At 38.8% G+C, this 18096-nt stretch overlaps 1 pseudogene; it reads right to left on the bottom strand.

Annotated features, from left to right (window-relative positions):
- Positions 1-783: 783 nt before the first annotated feature.
- Positions 784-2358, bottom strand: LOC145494264 (uncharacterized; annotated as a pseudogene).
- Between the last annotated feature and the right edge of the window lie 15738 nt (positions 2359-18096).

The following is an 18096-nucleotide window of genomic DNA, read 5'->3' as shown; positions in this document are numbered from 1 at the left end:
CTGGTTTGTGACAGCTCTCATGATCCAATCTATAGCCAAGATAAACAGAAAGGGTGACAGCATCCATCCCTGCCTCATCCCGGTCCTAACCTCAAACTTCTCTGTCAGTTGCCCCTCGTGAACCACTCTGCAAGACAAACCCTCATAAGAGTTCCGAATCAGATTGACGAACTTCATAGGTACACCATAATGTCGGAGCAGCTTCCATAATGTCTCCCTGTCTAGGCTATCGAAAGCCTTCTCGTAGTCGACAAAATTTACGTAAAGGAGGGAGTTCCATTCAATTGATTGTTCCACTATAATTCGCAGTGTTGTGATCTGGTCGGTACATGACCTGCCTGGCCTGAAGCCGGCTTGCTGATCCCGGAGGTTGAGATCTACCGGCCCTTTCAACCTTTCCAAGATGACTCTGTTCAGTACTTTCCCTGGCACAGACAGGAGTGTGATCCCTCTATAATTTGAACACAGGCCAAGGTCTCCTTTCTTGGGGATCTTGATCAGGAGTCCTTCCTTCCATTCTGAAGGGATCTCTTCTTCTTCCCAGATTTTCTCAAACAATCCATAGAGCATCTCAGCAAGCATCTCTGGATCTACCTTGAGTGCTTCCGCTGGAATCTCATCTGTGCCTGCTGCCTTGCCATTCTTCAGTTGTTTGATGTCCTTCCTGATTTCTTCCCTGGTGGGCTTACCACAATCAATTGGCAGGTCTACCCTTGCACACGGACTGTACAAGGGTCAATTTTCAACAGTTGTTTTCGAGATCCGACAATAAGAAATTCAGTCTTATCATCATTAATTTTTTAGTTTGTCCTGGTACATCCATTTTGTTCAGTCACTAATGCATCTTTCCATGGCGCCACCGCCTCTGCCTGATCCGTCGGACTGTTGGGCTTAAAATACAAGTAGAGTTGAGTGTCATCAGCGAAGCAATGAGCGTCAGGTAGGTGCGCTTGCGTAAACCACAAAAAGAAGCGGATCTAGACAGCTTCCCTGTGAAACACCGAAGCGCAAATCGGAGCTATCTGATTTATCTCCATCGAACAAAGTACACAGGCTACGCCCCAACAAGTATGACGAAAACCACTCTAGAGCCTTCCTGCGTATACCAAAGCTTGTGTTCAAGCGTCTGAGTAAAATTGCATGATCCACTGTGTCTAATGTGGCACTTAAATCTAACAGGACAAGTAGCGTAACGCGCTGCGAGTTCGTATTTAAAAGAACATCATTAGCGACCTTGACTATATAACGCTGTCTCCATACTGTGGTGCCGACGATATGCAGATTGCAACAGCGTGTAAAGACCTGATTGGGGTAACCGGACGATGTGGTCGTATGTCTGATTAAATACAGCACGCTCTGAAAGCTTACAGATGTCGGCCAAATTGCTCACGGGAGGCAAGTTCTTTTAAAAACACTGAATGAAGGCCAAATTTCTTTAGCAGAGGTATAACCACACCCTCTTTCCAGCTTACAGGAAAAATTCCTGAATCCAACGAGATGTTTATTATTTTCGTAATCACTGGAATAAGAGGCTCAATGGAGGACTTTAGTAAAGGTGTGGGGATGGGATCAAGACAGCAAGATGTAGATTTAGAGTTCACGATAAGCCTCAACACATCGTCTTTGGTCAGTGGCGCAAATGTTTCAATGAATAATGGAGTTGTCGATTCGCTATTGGTACCATTATCATCCGGGACAGCACACTGATCAAGCTCATCTCGTAGTTGAGAAACATTTTGCACAAAGTACGTCCCCAAGTCATTTGTAAGCGCTGAGTTATCCGCAAAGTCTGAAAAGCATAGTGTGTTCTTTTTCACTAAAAGTCTTTCGCAGCTCGGAATAACTTTCCTTGATGATCAGCATTTTGATCAATGAATTCAGCGAGAAAAGCTGATTTAGCTTCTTTTAGCACATGCGTGACATAATTTTTGTGTCTTTTAAATGAGTCCAGATCAGCGGTGGTCCCATTAGACCTAAATATTCTTTCGGTGGCCTACGCTCTCTCTTGGCTTCGCCGATTTCATCCGAGTACCAAGGCACTTGAGGCCTAACTGTCACAGTTCTGGTCTTAAGAGGAGCATATCGATCTAGAAGTTTAGCTAGTGTAATGTTATAGCAGTCTACCAGCTCGTTAGGTTAGGATGGAGGGTCCTGACACAATCTAGAGGCAGACAGATGCTCCATAAATGCTGTAGTATTGTGGAGTGTTATTAAGACGGCTGCAACTTCAAGCAATGTTACAACTGCTTTGGTTACGAACTGCAAGGCCGGAAGTGGAAGCCGGTATTTTAAACACGCATTGGCTAAAAACATCGGAAAATTGGAGTAATCGACAGTAGGAAACCCCAATGATTCCATCTCCCGCAGCTGGTGTATCAAAGATAACTTTCAAAGGCGCAATAACGAATATTCGACGCATTTCCGTTCACTTCTTATCAAGAACAAACATTTAATAAATCAAACTAGTTTTCCCCATTTCCCGTAGGCACAAGTGCTAGAATTAGCTCCTCCAGCTAAAAGAGCAGTCACGACCGATTCTTTCTCGGGTTTTAACGTAAATTTTATCACGCTGACGAGATTAACATCTCGCAATGCCCTTGCTAATGCATCTTCGTTCACTATTGTTGTCCGGTTTTGATGAATTTGTGCAACTGACAATGAAGAAGAAATGTTCACAAAAATCAAACAAAAGCAAATTTCTTCGCCAAGGTTAGAAAACTCAGATTCGCCCGTCTTTGCATTTAGCTGGTACCTAGCAAGAGGGCAAAGAGGCAGTAGTTTTATTTTTCCGAGAAAAACGACATTTTTGATCTAACCTTCAGACTCAATTTAGCGAGTCCCAAAAGGGCTGAAAATCACCCATTTTTATTCCATTCGCATTTCTCGACTGTTGTGCGCAAAAAATTAATACAACCAACTTATTGCAAAACTATTCTTTGTCCAAAAAGCACAATTTCAATAACATTGGATTAATCTAATTCATTATTTGGCTGTAAACATTTTGACCACGTCCCATATCTAGGAATTCCAAAAGATTTTAGATTCCAACTATTCTAGGATAGGTCTTGCAATATATGTAAAGTTTAGTTTGGGCAAAAGATTAGGCACTCGTCAAAAAAAAGTATTCAAAATCGTTCACAAAAGACACAAAATCACGCCAGTGGCAATCGAATGCGTGACCAGAACTATCATCGCTGTATTGGCATATTACTTCAGTTCGAGACGTCAGCATTACTAAGCTATAAATAACATAAACATAGTGATAATAACATGTTCAACTTCTTCGGTTTGTAATATCCTGAATCTTGCAAACTGATGATAGCTTCAGCGGCGTTCTCGTCAGTAATCATATCCCACTTAGAAAAAAAAAAACACTTACTGCCAAGCTCATATATGTATTGTTGTATGTATCATCTATCTGTGTCATTTGTATCGTTTTATTCAGCCAGTAGTAACTGCTAAAGCGTTATTTAATATGTGACTTTCGGGTTGCCATTTTGAACTCGTTTGAAAGTGAAGATGCGCCGATTGTACGTTACGACATCATTTTTACATGGGGGTGAGGATCGTGATTTCAGAGCTTTTAACAGAGTTACTTTACTTTGTTTGAATTTTAAGCCAGAAAGACCTGGTTAGTGTGTAGTGTTTTATCGCGTTACCTAAGAAAAGAGGCCCTGAGTTTAAACTAACATCGAGATATCGGAAAAATTCTAATGCTTTTTCTTTCGGCAATAACCCCAACCCCACCACTACCCTGTGTGCGAAGACTTTGGCTGGACAAAAGACGCGGAGCGATCGAAGATGGCGGCTTATTTGTTGTTGCTAATTACTGGGATTTCTCCCTGAAAGTAGGTTGAATGATTATACCGAACAGCACAACGAAAAACGTAAGAGCATCTGCATAGGAACTTGGTGTTACTGAGCGATTTTGGGGATTCAAATTCACCAGACGAATGCGTACAGGCTATGCAAACCTAATGGAACACCGTTGAAATTTCACGTTAAGAATCTTGTTTGACAGTCAAGACACGATATCCGAGCTAAGTTGAACATATTTATGTTGTTTTATGCTTAAGTGATGCTGATAATCCCGTGATATTTTGAATTGAAGTGATTTAATGACAAAAACAATGGTAGTACTTTTGGTCACGCATTCGACCGCTAGGGTGTTTTTAATGCTTTTGTGTATGATTTGAATAATTTTTTGACGGGTTCCTAATCATTTGCCCAAACTAAACTTTACATATATTGAAAAACCTATCTTAGTAGTATAATTAAAATCTAAAATCCTTTGGAATTCCAAGACACGGCACATGGTCATGATCAAAATAACAATTCTTTTCACCGACTGACTAACTCATCGTTGTAGAACACTTTGGTTTTGTTTACCGCTTACTAATCAGATTAATATAATATTCTTGAAATTGTGCTTTTTTTGGACAAGGAATAGTTCTGCATTAAGTTGGTTGTATTACAACGTTTCTGCGCTTTACAGTTGTGACTTGCGAACCGATTCAAAATGGTCGATTGTCGGCCTAGTTAGAACTCCTTAGATTGATGTCTGGACGTGTAATCGATGTCGTTTTACTCTGAAATACCAAGACATTTGAAGAAAAACTACATAGCATTTGTACTTTTACTAAGACCTACGTATATGAAACAGTAAGGCAGATTCTAATTTTTAAGCCTTACCAAACTATTTTTGATTTCTGTAAACATTTGCTGTTAATAATACTCAGTGAGTATTATCCAATGGGAATTTTGCGTTCGCCAGCGAACGCAGAAATAATCACAAGAGAGTTGTTATAGCAGGCGTTCTTCCTTTCTCCCAGCCGCCCTCTTTCCCCATTTCACACCTGCTACGCAGGCTAGGCGTTTTTGTGCCAATTCAATCACTCTAAATCGAAGTTTCTTTTTTTTTTTCATCACGATTGTCGTTCCCTTCGTGACAATCTTGCCACGATGAAAAGCTAATAGGGGATTGGGAACTGGCTTGTAACTTTCACACCTGGGGTTCCCTTAGTTTTGCAGTATCCACACGCTGCCGCCGGGTTTCTGGCTTAACAAATTTGAAGTTTGCCTTTAAGTTTTTGGAAAGCACCATTAATCAACAAAAAAATATTGAACTGAAAGATTGTAAAGTTATTCCGAAAAGAACATCTGATGCGTATGGTCATGATATCGATTACCGCTGTGGACTCAGAATTTTTCGCTTCGATGCTTGTAGCAAACTGAATACAATTTAAATACAGATAAAATGTTGACTTAAATCTTCTCAACAAAAATTTACGTCAAAAAGGTTATTTCCGGATACTAACAGGTATATTGTACATCGTTTTTCGAACTTTAACATTCTAGCAGTTCGATTCTCCATCAGCCTGCAAAAAAGGAAGAAAGCAAGAACAGACTAAGCACCGCTTTCATGACAATGAACGGAGATAAAAGTGTTTTGCATCGCGTTGGGTTTATTATGCTTTTTTTGTTTGTTTAAAACAGGTATTAGCAATGGAGGCTTCGCTATAAAAGCAGTACTAGTTACACAAGTTACAGATATTATAGAAATATACAGATCATGTTTTGTTTTATTTCTTTTTGTGATTCTTGTTTAATATCCTTTTTTTGCATGTTAATGTTCATAGTATTCTTTATCCCTGTTGGGCTGCCAGTAATGTCTGGGGGAGGGGGAGGGGGGAAACGTGAGCCTGCGGATTAATCGAAAAGCAGTACCTCGATGGGCTCTAAATTTGAGATTACAATATGGTCATGTGAAAGCGGTCAGCGGATATCTTGTTTTGACAGGTCTCAATTGACCATAATATGGATACCCAGTATCAAAGATTTACTCTAGGTGACGGTCAAATGCTGTAGAGGGCGCCTTTCCGTGTGAAACGAGATGCTGTAACGCAGCTTACGGAGTAATAGGTCTAACAATCCAATGCGTTTATTCAGCAACAAAGTTATGATGACTTTCGGTTTACATATCGAAGATAACAAGATATCTCACCAAAGGACTGCCAAAGACTGTAAAGAAACGTACTTGAAAGGGACTTCAGGTGAAACTAAACTGGTAACGAAGCTACAAACACGTTTCGAATAAAGGGCGTGTCGAAACATTCTCCTTAGCACAAGGAGCTCTAACTCAGAGTCCCGTATCTAAAACTAAGGCATGACGGGATGCGTTACGCAATATACACGACTGAGAAGACGTTACACGGCTCCCTTCACACATTGTAAGAATGTTTCAAAGTGTTAATTAATAAAGAAATATCAAAACTTAAAGTGTTCTCAGAGTTTGATTAATGTTAATCTTTCCTATATGAAGAATCAGTTTAGGCTCCCGGACGTGGTCGTACTCCGGTAGTAGTGGTTCCTTTATCAGTGTCAGAATCAGTTGTCGCTCTCTTCTTCACTTAGGCGTTAAGTCGGGATCAAACTTTGTGGATGGGTCTTTAAAAGAACTTCTTTTTCCCAGACTGAATGACAAGGAGGAGGATCTAGGGAACAAGTCCGTCTTCACTGGGATAGACTTCGGTTACTCTGGAAAGTGGCCACGGGTTCCTAAGACAGGATTCGTCACGAATGAGGACAACATCACCAACTTGACTGTCGGAGCTAACATTATTCCATTTCTGACGTTTCTGTTGTAGCAGACAATACTCTTGTTGAATTCGGGGCTAAAAAAGGTCTTTCAGGTACTGAATTCTGCGCCATCTTCTTCTTGAGTAAAGCTCTGGTCGCGAAAAGTTACCCGGAGGGGGTAAAACTACTTTTGCTTCAAGAGTAAGCAGGTGACTTGGCGTGATTGGCTCAGGTGCCTCTGGATCTGATAATTTTTCCATTGGATGCGGATGGCATGTTCAACTTGAATTCGATTAGGTCACAATCTTGGGTTAGGAGGAAGTTCTTCACAGAATCGGTGTTTACTTCTGTCAAGGCAGCGTTGAGCTCAGTTTTCCCTCCTACGAAGTTCGTCCCTTGATCGCATCTCATCTCGCGGACTTTGCGTCTTTGGTTGATGAATTTTCTGAGCACGATGCATGTAATAAATGCATTCGCCTTCATTGAATTTAAGGTCTCTAAAGAGTGTAGCTCGGGAAGAAAGACAGGTAAAAATTAGTCCCTAGCGATTGAGTTCTTTTTGACCTTCTTTAATGTACCATATTGCACTTTCGAAGCTGGTGGGAAACAGAGGAACGTCCGTTTATAATCCAATAACCAGCTTGTCTAAGCGCGTTGTGCGTTATGCCACAGCCTTGATGACCTTGTTCTTGACTGTGATACTGTCTGATCAGAAGCGCAGTTACGTGACTCTTCTTGGGCATAACAACGGTGTGTTTCATTTCATATGCTAAGGCAGCTTTCTGGAGGTGGTCTCCTGCTCTGAGCAATTCTCTTTCGTCGAGAAATGGGTCAAGTCTAAAGAGTGAGCTGGTCTGCTTCAGCTTTTCATTTCTGTTGTGGGCATTCTGGCGGTTCTGGAACATGCCATTCTTGCTGCGAGGTTCTGGACAGGTAATACATCATGACGAAGATCCAAATCTTTCAAGTCTTTGGAGCGATCTTCAATGGGAATGGCTTCCAGCACAATTTTACTGTTACTAGCAAAATTGTGTAAGCTCAAATTGACGGATGCACACATCAATTGTCTGTTTCTGATGACATCAATGGCACTTTAAGATGTATTAAAAAACTTTAAATCTATCGTCTACAAAGAAGTCGTTCTTAAGAAAGTTTGCAGCTTCCTAACAAAACTGCTCTTGACCAGTTTCAGCAGTTGATTGAGGCCAAAATTGGCGACTGACAACCCCAAACGGATAGACATTCGTGCGATATTCACAAATTTGGCCATTCAGATTGTTGTCTTTAAACCACAGAAATCTCAGAAAGTCTCTGTGCTATGGATTGACGTGAAAACTATGAGACATCTGTTCGATGTCACATGTTACTGCTGTGCGTTTTTTACGAAAAAACACACAGCGAGAGTACACCAATCAGACCATTCATCACATTGGGTCCTTGTAAGAGGTGTCTCTTGAGAGACTGATTTTGGAAATGGCACTGCAGTTGAACACTATACGTGTCTGGTCTGGTTTCTTAGGGTGTTAGATGTCAAAATGTGGGAGGTACCAGTCACCTTTCCAGCGTTGGTCCTCTTTTCCTCTGGTGGGATCAGTCTGGCATGATTCTTGTTGAAGATCTTCTGGATGAACTCAGTGCAATGTCATGTTTTAGTGTCTTGCCATTTTTAAGGAGCTTCCTTTTTATGCCAAGTAGCCTTTTCATACATTGCTTAAGGTTGTTCGGCAAAATTACGTCATCTATTTTGAAAGATAGCGGCATCTTCCAGTTTCCTTTTTCATTCCTGTGAAGGATGGTAATGAGAATGCTTCGGAAACGTTTGTCCTCCACTGGCTCACCCTATTCGGTACCTGGAATGTTTCGGGTGTGGTGAAGCTCACTGTATACGTAGTCCAACTGCATCATGCCTTTAACTTGCTGGGCTGAAGTTATATCTTTGAGATAGTGTCTTGGTGCAAAGGAGACTTTACAGAGTCGTCTTTGGCACTGCTGCTTGTTCCTCTTTGACATTGTTGCTTGTTGGGACATTGCAGTGCTTCTGAAGGCTTTTTTGCTGCCTTGTAATGTCTTCTTTGTTGTCTAGACACACAGGACCAATGGCTGTCCAGACGAACATTTCCTCTTCAGTCCAACGCTCACTTTCTTTGGCGTAGATGAGGCTGGATTGCAGATGGAATATTAAGGCCAATTAGCAAGCCTATCTCTACATCAGACTGATTATGGATGCGATGTGCCATCTCTTCTAAATGTTTCCAAGACACAGCTATTTCTGGTGTTGCTATGTCTTCTTGACTGACTGTTATTTTCTCTAGAGAATATGTGAATAGAACGTTAATAAACTTGTGCAGATTGTCAATGTCCTAGATGCGCAGTCCGTTGACTCTCCGTGTGCGAACACTGTTAACGCCTGTAATCGTACTTATTTCCAGGCTCACTTCTTGGCCTTCCACTCCTGCTGTTCCAGCAGGGAATCTGTAATAAAAATATCAGGCGACTGGTCGTCCAGTGCTGCATAGGTTGGTACCTTTTCTGGTGAAAAACTTCAAGACTGTTCGTGCGCAGTAGCGTGCAGGCTGGCTTCGTCCACAAACTTGAGAACAGGCTGACTTAGCTTGGCTGGTGCCTTTCTTTTTGTCTCTGGTCGGATCATGCTGTATAGAGTGCGTATAATTACCTGTCAAAATCTAAACCTTGGAAAGTGCTGAAAGCTGTTTTGAGCCACCTTTTATTTATAAAAGACATATGACGTCATCTGTCCATGTTATGGACCTGAACTGGAGGGATTTCTTTAAAAACTGCCTTGAATACTCTAGGTTTTATTGCCATATATGTAGTTTTTAGGTACAAAACGTTACACAAAAGCCTCCTCCTGTAAATAAATATTGGGTACATTACAGTTGAGAATCTAGGCCACCAAGGCCGATCACTGATTCAAGGTTCAGTATTTTCAGCTTCGTCCGTAGCAAATATCTGTCAAAATAAAGGGACACAGAGCGCAAACAATATTTGCAATGTAAAATACAAAATCGTTTATAAAGCACTGAAAGATTGCAAAATATTGTCGTAAAGGTTATCAACTAATGGTCTTTTTTGTTTAAAACCTTGTTTTTTCGTGTTGCAATACTTGTTGTTTGGACCCTTGTTTAACTAAATTATCTATATGTAAACTTTTTAATTAAGGTTCGAGAATATAGAACAAATATTAAGTGTACTGATTCACGTAGAATTTACCAACATGAGATGCATCTCATCAAAGCCTCATGAACCTGCATGACCAGCATGTCATTAAAACAGTTCTGGATTGATGGCTCACTGATTCAGTTGTTATCACTTCATGTCGAACCAAGTGGTCTAGTCATCTTGGATATAATACTGATATAAGTGCATTAAGAAATAACCTACATTAGTAGATGAGGGGCGCCACGTCTGAATGCTTCTGGTTCGATTGTCTCTATTGGATTATCCGACAACATTCTGGAACAATAACAGGTAGGATATAAGATGGGAAACTAGCATAACGAGTAGCTAAATGTTCAGTTGGTGTGCTGGATATTGTATGCCAACGCTGTGCAGTTGTTTGTCAAATAAATAATAATAATAATAATATTAATAATGATAATAATAATAATAAAACATTGTTACTTATGCATCTTTTTTTCAGCAGGCAGTTATCAGTTGCAGGTCACGTCGTGGGCTCTCGACCGATGAAAGGAAAGCCAAAGTACATCAAACGATAAAGAATATTATCATTCGATGCCGTTTTTTCGCAATCTTGTGCCAGTGATAGTTAGCACGGTGCCGTTTACTTTGTCAATTCAACTAGTTTACTTCTCATTACTTACATGATCTGTTCTTCATCGCTAACTCGATCCGTATACACATCATAGAAGGCTCGGTAAGGAATATTTTTCAATCCGTTTCCAAACACAAATCTAAAGGTTAAGAAAATGAGATTACGAAAGGAGAAGATAAGGGGACTGTGTGTATAATTCACTATTAGTTTCATCTGGAGTTAGGATGGAGTTTTATTTTCTTCTGCAGTTATCAAGAACCTTAATTTATCCAAGCACTTCTTTACTTCCGCAGAACGCTCACAGATGTGCGATTATACAAAATTCACTAGAATAAAAAAATACTTTTTCAGCAACGATGTTTCGTACCAGCAAAAATGTTAATGTAAATGTAAAATGAAACCTAATTCTTTTTTTTTACGCTTGATGGAATGAGAGTTGATGGTCTATTCTAAAACTTTGACAATTTTTCCTCTTAAAAGATTAAGCAATTAAAGATGGCGGGGTTTCTCAGAGGATTTCACTCGTTCACCGTGTTCGAAGGAAAATTGCCCTCTTAGCATGTGATCTTAATATATTGTTCTCCTTATTCAAGGCTGCGTTTGAAAGACACTCTATGCCGAGCAATAAGGCTATGTATTCAACAGCAACAAGACAGGGCAGAGGAATTGGTGCTTATGCAGAAGTTTCTAAGATATTCTTCACGTATAAAATCATTTTTTTCCGTGGGTAATTCTAATTGAAAAGCGCATAAAACCTTACTTTTTTTCCTGTCACTGTAAATTGGTTATTTTAGACCTTTATTAGTAAAAAATTTTGAACATGAAAAAAAAAAAAAAAATAAAAAATAATAATAACATAATAAAAATACATTTGATACTCATATATTGCTTTGAAATACATACAGATATTGAGCATAAGTGGTAAACGTCTTATTTGAAATGATGTCTATCGAGTTATGCTGCAAACTCCTAGAAATCGACGAAAATAGTTATTCTATGGGTCATCTTTTAACATACTTGTAGTGAACAATTGTTTCCTTATTACTCGCTTAGTAAGGGAAAGCGCGAATAGCAAATCAAAGCACATAGTCTACTTCAGTTATGCTATAAAAGCTCCTCTTAGGTAAAGATACTTACAAAATACTCGACGCTTTGCAGAAATTCTGCGGCAAGTATTCAATTTCGTTGTAGGAAAGATCTCTGCAGATCGAAAAAACGGCAACAGCAATGAGAAAGAAAAAAAATCGGAAAAACACTTCTGGAAAAACAAAAGTAAAATCAACACCAGAGTTTAGCAAAAATATTTTGGTAACTTATAGTAGCTTCGACGATTTTAAATGGAGCATTTGTGACATAATTCCACTATAACCGAGTGCACCTCGCTCTCTCCTTAGATCTTGACAGTCAGGCCCTGATTGCTAAATTTTATGGTGCAGAAGAAAAAGCGCAGTTTTCAGTTTTTTACTTTGCTTAACTTAAGAACAAACAAGTCAATGGATGGTCCTTCTGAAAACTGCTTGACTTTGTTTTCCTCAAATCTCGAGAAAAAATATAAATGTCACCCCCTCCCCCACCCCCCGCCCCTTTAGGTCAATAACGGTAGCCGCAGTAGCGGCAAGTAAGGTTCTTCAAAGGGAAAAAATGTAGAAAAGAAAAAGGGAAGAAGAACCTGCCCGTATCGCTAACAATTCTGAATGAGGACACCCTTCAAACGAGAGTTGAGAAAAGTATTCTTGGAGATTCTCGAAAATGAGGAAATAAATGTTGATATGCACTATATTGGAATCTCGAAGTATCTCTCACTCTTTAATTAGTACTCGCTCTTTAATTAGTATAGGTTATCTTATGAATGCCAGTGCAACTGAGGATTTGCACTTCAAGTGATATTTGAAAATTCTCTCAAAATTGCATTGCAGTGCAAATTAAAAATTTACGATTAATTTGCGTGCTCTCAGCCAATCACAAAAAAGGTTTATTTCGTAGTCGTATAATAAGTTTTTTCAATTAGTACTCGTTCTTTAATTAGTATAAGAATTCTCTTTTATCGAATACTTTTCGTTGGTTTGTTTTTCAGGCTAGCTTTTTTTCCCCAATTTATGGGATCGCTTTAATTTTTTGACTACTTTTTTATTATTACTTAACCTATTAGCCTACAACAAAAGGGGAGGAGGGCACGAAGGGCTCATGCTTATTTAATTTCGAACTTGTGTTTCCCAACAAGCATTATTAAAGCAACAATAATAATCGCCGAAATCGGTTATCTTATGCCCTGTTTACAAGCAGGTAGTGTAATCCTAGTGCCAGGTTTACCCAAGCAAGAAGATCAAATATAACCCGCGTTTACAGGCAAGGCAGGCTTACCCTACTACCCGGGATAACTCTAGCCGGTCACGCTTAATTTAAGACACAACCGATATTAATTTTATTACCAAACCTATTGACACTTGGATTACTTAGTTTATCAGTTCTACTGAAGTCATTTCGATTTCTAAACTAACTTAAAATCTTAGATAGCAATTTTGCTGGGGATGTGGGGATGTGGGGATGTATTTGATAGCAAAACTGTCAACAATTCTGTAATCGAATATTTTAGCGACAGTAGCGACAAACATTATTTCAAAAATTTCGTCTCAAAATGTCATTATTCGACCTCTTCCTATCCAAAGCGAAACTAAGGCAAATTGTGAATGAATATGCACTTTTTTAAAATCACAATTCGTTTGTTCTACCGGTAATTTATCATCATTATCTTGATATATATTTTGATACATATATTTTATTTCATCATATATGTTTTGCCCTGGATAGGCGAGTTGTCCCTAGCAGAGCGTTTAAAGGGCAGGTAGGATAATCCTGGTTCCAGAGTGACCCTAGTGCTCAACTAGGCTTATCCTAGTGGCAGGGTAACCCTAGCTGCATTGTAAACACGTCTATTAAGAAAAAAGGGAAATGTGGGAGTGCTAAGGTAATCCTCTTACTAGGGTAACCCTCTTACTAGGGTAACCCTCTCACTAGGGTAATCCTCTTACTAGGGTAACCCTCTTACTAGGGTAACCCTCTCACTAGGGTAACCCTCTTACTAGGGTAACCCTAGCACTAGGGTAATGCTAGCTCTATGGTTACCCTACCTCCTTGTATACAGGGCCTTACTTAAGAATTATGGAACAGCAATTATTAAAAAGGAAACAACATTTTTTTCATTTTACAGAACATTTTTCTACATTTCTATGCGATCTTCAGTTGCAAATATTCGACGGTTGTACATTTGAATTTTCACTGTATACTGATTGCGTTATAGAATTACGCCACAAAAATTTTACGTTAACAATTTGAATATTGGAATACGCTGGGAACAAAGGCTGCGCGCGCGCCAACGGTATTAATACAGAATAAAAAAAAGTAAAATAAACAAAAAATGAAAAAGAATTAAAAAGAAAGAGACAAATCTAAGTGCCTCAGCTGTCGGTTTAGAGTTAGAATTTCCCACTTAATATACAGCGGCTCTTTTATCTTAAAGTGCCACTAACCCCGAAAGTTTTATTCCTTTATTAAAATATTCTAGTTTACGTTTCTCTGATTACTTTAGCGAAAAATTATCGCCATTAATAAAATCCCTGCGTTTCTACGGGCTTTTGAACATGTAATTTCTATGTTCACGACCGCGCAAAGTGGGATCTGTGTCGTTCTACTAGTGACGTGGAAACATTTTGCAGGTATGCAGGACACCTATCATATATGAACTCAGTTAAATGACCTTGCTCTCCATGAGGTCTCGTAGCTCAGTGGATAGAGTGCCCGTCCGGTGTTCGGGAGGTCATGGGTTCGATTCCTGTCGGGGACTCAGAATTTTTCTTTGTCCCACGCTCGTGTCATGTTGATTAATTCCCTTCACATTTCATTACCGAGCTTAAAATTCACCATCTTTATTAACTTATCAATTTGGGATTATTTGTGATTCATATTTTATCAAAACTGGACAAGATTTTTAAGCGAAAGAACTGTATAATCTAGCATTACAATTCGGAGTCTAGCTACGATTTGGAGGGCTGCGATGTATATATATATTTTTTCCATTTTGAAGTGCGGCTCGCCAGTCGAGAGCGCCCATTGTAATTTAGGCTAGGATCAGGATCAGGACAATTTGCCGGTCCATTTGGGTTATAAAGGTGCAAATAATAAACAATTATTGGGTGAGGTGTTTGTGATATCCGGAATAATCAAGGTCGAGGTAAGTGTTATCAGTAACCGAGATCGACCTTGATTATTTCGGATATCACAAAAACCGAATCTAATAATTGTTTTACATTGTTTTAAAGAAAATAACGACAATCGCATTATCATACCGAACACGGTTTAATTTCGACAAGCCACGCTCTTACTTCGCTGTCCGTGAACTTGATAGTTCCCTTGGAAGTTATGTATTGCGCGCGCAACCTACAGATTATTCACTAATCTGTTAGCAGATTAGTGAATAACCTGTAGGTTGCGCTGTTTCCCATAATTAACTGTAGGCTTTTGGCCAATGACAAGACAGATGGTGATTAAAATGTATAATAATGGTTGAAAACGTCTAACTTAAAGCTCTTTAAAGAGTTATAAAGATATCAATGAACACGAAGAGTTGGTAATTTGACTGTATGGAACGTGCAGATTTCAGATTGTCAAGAAGAAGAAGAAGAAGAAGCAAATATTTTTCGATTCAAACATTGATTTCCTCCGAAATACAAGTTATTATTTTCTTGTCAAGCATCTGAGCAGGCCAGATTCCTAAATCCTCGAATTTGATCGGCTAATCACGCGGTTGTGCTCGGTCCAGCTTTTAAACAGACAAACAAACAAACCCATTTGTAATCTGTGAAACCAATTTACTGCAGGGAAAAAAAAAATAAACATATTATTTGCCGGCTTATGGTCGGTCCGTATAGTGAAAAACCGTGACCTGGTGACAAATTTGCATATTTCCTACTAGTAAATCATGGAAAATACTTCGACAAGATCTTGAAAAGAGGTTCAGTATAGTATAACGTAAATAAATACATTTTTACTAACTGCTATTTTGAATAAAATGTCCATTTTACGTACGCTAATAACCTGGGAGCTCTCGACTTATCAGTTTGCGTTTCGGTTGACTGACAAGCGCATTCTTCTTTCAATCTCCATCGGTAGCTATAGAGTCGAACCTTAATCGTTTGTTTCACTTTCCTCATAAATTTCTACATGCTTGGTCCATTCTAAGTTTGTAATTTAGATATACTTCGTTCCTCAAAGACGAAGCTCAAAAAACAAAACAACTCTCTATTCGGAACGGCCATTGAGAAACACTGCCAGATTACGACCTCTGGCGTGCGCGTGTTTTTATGAAAACCTACAAATACATAACTAGTTCATCAGTACAAAGCGTCAACAATCTCAATCGCTTCGTTATGGGACGTAGGTTTCGTTTACTTTTCGTTTAGAAAAGTCTCTATTTCGAGTACAAAAAAACGCGACGCGTTTAATCTACCTTATAATTTTCTCACCTATAGCTTCGTCCGGGACTCATGGGATCTTTTGCGCTCGGAATACTCAGAATAGTCGGAATAGTCAGATCGCTTCCAGCTTAAATCAAATTCTTGTCTTATGCATAACCTTGACAATGTTAAGCTTTCCACTAGAGATAGAGAAAAATATACAGGCCATGAAAATCTTTGGTTTTTACAGTACCCTACTGTAAAAACCTAAAGATTTTCATGGCTTGTATATCGGCGGCGAATCTGAGATCGAAGAAATCCTCGATGGCTCCCTGGCTTTAGCTTCGCACAGATCAGCCCAATTCTTGGGTCTTTTTTCTCATTTCTGGCCGAGTCTCATCGAGATAGAGGTATTGAAGAGGAATTCTTTATCTTACGCATCCTGTATTGCTACACCCTCCAACAACACATCTTGATCTTTTTTGCATTCCGCAACTATTTTGACACACAATATCGCATGTTCGCATATATTCTTATCAGAAACAAAATATTGTTATTCCCGAAATGACGTCAGAAACCAACTCGTCCCATTCTCCACTATTCCTCGGTCGTGAACGTGGAAAAGAGCAATTTTACAAACTTTGAAAATTCATACAAAATTAACGAAAACAGCTACAACGATAGTTTTTTCGCAGTGGTGATCAGGAGAAAAAGGAAATTTATATTGGGGCGTTAGTGGCACTTTGACTTGAAAACTCGAGGCGGCAAAATCTAGAATCGTGATAGATCCTGCAGGGCATGGGTCACGACAAGTGACTGCAAGTGCTTGTAAACATGCCAAACCTTGTAAACATGCGGAGCTGTCTTAATTTAATCTGCGCAACTTTAAAAAAACGACCAACAAAATGGAGATTATAGAAATGTGTGGACGTTCCATCAGAGCTGAGTTAGCCAGTCCGTACGTTTGCCGGAGTGACATTCATTTTCTTTAAAAAATAGCTATGACTAGTTTTGTCAATAACCCAGATGGGAAAACGTGTTACCGTAAAATGATCGTCAGCTTCTTAATGTCTCCATGGAAACCAAGCCAAGTGTTCTCAATCTTATAGACCTTGTGTACTAATATCCTTACTAATCCCAATTTGTGAGACAAAGGGGCAAAGCTGAAATAATTAGTAAGAAGACCAGTAAAAGTTTTTTGTTTTTTTGAAATACAGTAGTAATAAGGGATGAATGACTGTTATCTCCCATTTTGTCTAGGACTGGTGATTCTTCTCAAATTCCCTTTCCATCGTATAACGTATATTTGGATGTCAGGTGTTAATAAAGTCAAAAAACAAGAGCGCGCCATTTTCAGTGTGGAACAAGCAAACGGTGTCATCAACATAACGTTTATATCATATAACTTCAGAAGACAAATAATTATCCAACCAGATCTTCTCATGATTTCTCATAAAGGGAAACAATATTTAGGTTACCCAATTACTCTGTTACTAATTTGGTCTTTTGCATCCATGTTTTCAAACCTGCTTTGAACTTATTTTTGTATTATCATGTTTACATTTCTCATTTTAAAGATTTTGTGAAGAGTTACAATATGTGCATCTTTGTACAATTTTGTGATTTCAAAATCAATTTTGCCGATTTTCTGCCCATTTTTTGAAATGTATGACGCCATTGTGACGCAATATAGCTTGATTTTCACTACAATGAAAAGAAATATTTTCGATCCTCACACCACATTTAAAAACGTTAGTTGAGCTAGTATACTCAATTTCAAAAACAATCCAGTGTGAGAGGGCATGAGAATGTAAAGTAAAGTAAAGTGCAAGCTTTATCAATGTATCAATGTATTTAGGTTTCACAACTAATTGGGGACACAACAAAAAAATTAAATTATTTACAAATAAGGAATAATAATAAAAATGTATATACAATTAAAATATGTAGCATGTATAAATTGTACAATGAAACCATGGGTATATAAGAGGTAGTCTCTAAGAATGGCAAAAGGTTACAGCAGCTATTGCTGTTGTTTAAGAGTGACGTTAGGTCTTTTTTTCCCAATGTTCTTTTTAAAAGATTCAATATTCGAGGATCCTTTCAATTTATTATCTAGTTTCGACCATATATGAGGTCCTTGATATCTAATAGAATGTTTTCCATAGTCAACAGTGTTAAAAGTAGGAATATCAAAATCACTGTTTCTTTACGATTAACTAGCGCTTTTCTGCTTAAACAGTTCGTCAACAATACTTGGTGCGAGGCCATATT

Source organism: Orbicella franksi, chromosome 8 (genome assembly GCF_964199315.1).
Source record: "Orbicella franksi chromosome 8, jaOrbFran1.1, whole genome shotgun sequence".
NCBI lineage: Eukaryota > Metazoa > Cnidaria > Anthozoa > Scleractinia > Merulinidae > Orbicella > Orbicella franksi.
This window is presented reverse-complemented; position numbering and strand designations above follow the sequence as displayed.